This window comes from Ceratotherium simum, chromosome 34 (genome assembly GCF_057802395.1).
Source record: "Ceratotherium simum simum isolate JZ-2026a chromosome 34, ASM5780239v1, whole genome shotgun sequence".
Lineage (NCBI taxonomy): Eukaryota > Metazoa > Chordata > Mammalia > Perissodactyla > Rhinocerotidae > Ceratotherium > Ceratotherium simum.
In genome coordinates this window covers 21,588,807-21,592,850 of record NC_141933.1, presented here as the reverse complement: position 1 = coordinate 21,592,850, position 4,044 = coordinate 21,588,807, and positions in this window count along the sequence as shown.

The following is a 4,044-nucleotide window of genomic DNA, read 5'->3' as shown; positions in this document are numbered from 1 at the left end:
GATGATGCCCTGTGAAGATGGATGCCATCCTCCAGGACATAGTTTAGACCCTAAATCAATGACCATTATATGGTGCTGTGAACCAAGTAGGTAGAATACATGGGTCTGGGGACCAAGGGATGGAAATAAGAGTGTCTCTGCTTATCATTACTCCCAGCTACCTCAGCTCTAGGAGCCTAGAAGTCTTGGCTCCTAGAAGGTTCCTTCTCTCAGGGATACGGTGATCCAATTAAACTTCTCTTCAAGTTTCTTGTGCCAAGAGACCAGCAGGCAAGGAAAGGAGTCATCATCCTGGCAGGGGCAATTGACCCTGATCATCAGGAGGAGGTAGGACTGCTCTTATAAAATGGGAACAAAGAAGAAGACATTTGACACCAGATGATCCACTGGGGCATCTCTTCAAACTCTCTGCCCCATATCGATAGCAAATGGACAAACGCAGCAACCCCAGCCTGAGGCTAAGCAAGCTGCCTAACCAGCAGAGGGGCTAACCTAGAGTGAGGGGAATCCAGCATGCACAGAGAGGAGGGAGCAATGAGTAGGAGTAGCCCGGAGTTGGGGCCGCTGTCTGTCCTACCACCTCCCTCTTCCATGTTTCCCCAGAAAAAGAATCCTGGAGAAGCTTCCAGAGGAGGCAAACTTACTATACTAAGCAAGTGGATCTGAGCACAAGGTGGGGACTGTAGTGGACACTGGTGTACTGCACACACCCCTTTCCGTCTTGAGGGCTGAGGCTTTCATTCCCCCAGCTTCCAGAAGTGTTGGTTGCTAAGAACTCACAGTTCAGTTCCTCTCCGGGCATCGTCTTCAGTCAAAGGAAGCTGCTCTGCCCAAGTTTACACACTCTCCCTAGAGGCAGCCTGCATCCAATGACTTGCCAATGAGGAGGTAGATAGTTCAGCCCCCTTGCTTTAACTGGGACGACTCTGAAGGGCCGTCCTAGCTCCAGAGCTCCCCATAGGATCTGCGAGACCTCTGTTGTAACTGCTTAACACTCAACTCCCTCTACTTAAACTGATGTCCCTCACCCTTCACAGGTGTTCCTGAGAGCATCTCCACTTCCTGCATGCAGGTCTCTGCCTCAATATCCATTTCCCGTGGAACCTAACACTTTCACACAGAGTCGTTATAAGAATTAAATGCATTAGTGTCTGGAAAGGGTTTGGAATAGCGCTGACACAGTAAGCACTGTGTAAGTGCTTATTATTATTACCCTCTCTGATACTATGTAGCGTCCTGCCCTCATTCCTTAAATCTACGTTAGTTCTATTACTTCTACGGATCAGAATCTTCCACTGTGGGGTCCGTGCACCACTGGCGATACTGGAAGTGATTTTAGGTATTTTAGGTAGTATATTGACAAATTATTTCAATTGTTCTGAATTAATTGTTATTTACTTTTTACTTCAAAATAGTTTTAGATTTACAGGAGATTGCAAGAAAATGAACAAGTCCCATGTGCCCTACTCCCAATCTTCCCCACTCTTCACATCTTACACAACAATAGTACCACATCAAAACCAAGAAATGGGTATTGGTACAATCCATAGAGTTTATTCAGATCCCATCAGTTTTATATGTACTCATTTGTGTGTGTGTGTGTGTAGTTCTATGCAATTTTATCAATATGTACAGCCTGGTATAACTACCACCACAAGCAAGATACTCAACTGAAACATCACCTTAAGACTCCCTTATGTTACCTCTTTATAGCCATAAACATGCTCTCTCCCCTATCCCTCAACTCTGTTCTCCATTTTTAAAATTTTCTCTTTTCAAAAATGTTATATCAATGGAATCATACAGTGTATAACCTTTTGGGATTGGTTTTTTTCACTTAGCATAATTTCCTTCAGGCTCATCCAAGTTGTTGTGTGTATCATTGCATTCCTTTTTACTGCTGAGTAGTATTCCATGGTATGGATGTACCACAATTAGTTTAACCACTCATCTATTAAAGGACATGTGGGTAGTTTCCAGTTTTTTGGCTATTACAAATAAAGCTGCTATGAATATTCATGTACAAATTCCTACATAAAAATGTCTTCCTTTTTTCTGGAATAAATGCCCAAGAGTGTAATTGCTGGGTTGCACAGCAAGTCCATTTTCAGTTTTGAAAGGAACTGGCAAACTGTTTTCCAGAGTGGCTCTACCATGTTACATTTGCACCAGCAAGGTAGGAGTGATCCAGTTTCTCTGCATCCTTGCCAGTTTGCTGTTCTCACTATTTTTCATTTTAGCTGAATTTTCTTTATTTATATTACTCACATTTATGGAAAATGATACTGGTTTTGCTTTTATAGCAGTGATATAAAATTTTATTTAAAAACAAAATTGTCTTAAAAAGTAAATTGAATCAAAGGAAAACATTAAGTGACAGTTCCAGTGTACACGTTGATGGCGAAAACCACGAACTTGGTGCATAAATGTGTAAAGTTTAGGAAATCCTATGACGATTTACCTATATTATGGGTTAAATAGGTTTATGTGGCCCAGCCATTTTGATTACGTAAAAAATATTCCAAACAATTAATCCACAGTAAAATTTTGGAACATACGTCTGTATGTTGGAACCCACTCCCACTCACTTGTATTCCTTCACTCATTCACACTATGTTCTATGTCTCCTGAACTGGAAATCCACAAAGACAGGGCCCTGTCTTACACCTGGTATAACTCAGCACCTAACACGTTACTAAGTGCTTCACGATTACCTAAGTGTATGGTAGGAATTCTTGAGAATATTTGGAATGGCTTGTTGTGATAGATCGTTACATTGGCAGCTCCCAATGAACCGTGTCTCCTGATATTTCAGCCCTGGTGTAAAACCTTCACTGTAACACCACACTGAGGCTATACTTCTCCAGAGTCTTGGACATTAGCAAGTGTGACACAAGCAGAGGCTTGAGAAGTGCTTATACATCAGGGCTTGCCCTCTTGGAAGTCCCTCCTGGGACCCTGCTGCCATGCGGGAAGAAAGTCCAGGCTATCCTGCTGGAGCAAGAGACCACATGGAGACGCACAGGGCCGCATGTGGAGAACCGAGGTGCCCCAGTCAAGTTCGCAACTGAATGTGGGCACAGGAGTGACGCCAGGCAACAACATGTGGGGCAGCGCTACCCAGTCAGGCCACCGAATCATGAGAAATAAATCACTTCTGTTTTAAGCCATTAAGCTTTGGCATGGTTCCCTACATAGTGATAGATAACAGATACACTTACGCAGCCTAGGCCAGGGGAAGGAGATCCTCTAGCAACTGGGTCAAGGAATCCATGATGATGGGTTTTGGACAGTTATATAAAACTGAGAGGACATGTGCAGAGGAAAAACAGAAAGAGGACAGGAAAGAATATTGTCAGGATGGGCTTATATATTAAAATTTCAGGATGTTTAAATCAAGGATTCATAACATTTAACCTAAATTCGCTCATGAACACTTAGGGCAGGGATGGCTAACAACTGACCTAAACACTGCCTCTCCTCACTTCCACACCCATGGACACATCACAAGCTGACCACAGAACTCTTTCCTAATGAACTTGGCATAACTTCTGAATCTTTCTCAGCATAGCCCTCTTGGTGGCCACTAACCGATTAAGCAGAGTTAGCACACAATGTGAAACCAATCTCTACGTCCAACCTCTACCGTTATTTTACTGATAAATGAATCCAGGACCTAAGGAGTTTATTCACAGAGCCAGTCACAGAACTGGAAAGTAGCCAAGTTAGGACTGAGCCCCAGGACTCCTGAAGAGCTTCGGAATTGGCCAAATCAGGGGTCAAGGGCAGGCTCTGCCACTTATTAGTTATGTGATCTAGTTTAGACAAGTTATTTAACCTCTCAGTGGCTCAATTTCCTCATCGATAAGCAGGGATAATATTCCTACCTCACAAAGTTGCTGTGAGAATTTTTACACTCTGTGCAAAAATGCTGACCACTGTGCCTGGCCCGCTGTGGGCTCTCAGGGCACACTGATTTCCCAACAAACAGCATGGAGTGCCTGGAAGGGAGAATTGAGTGCTTTCAACCTGACCCATGAGAAT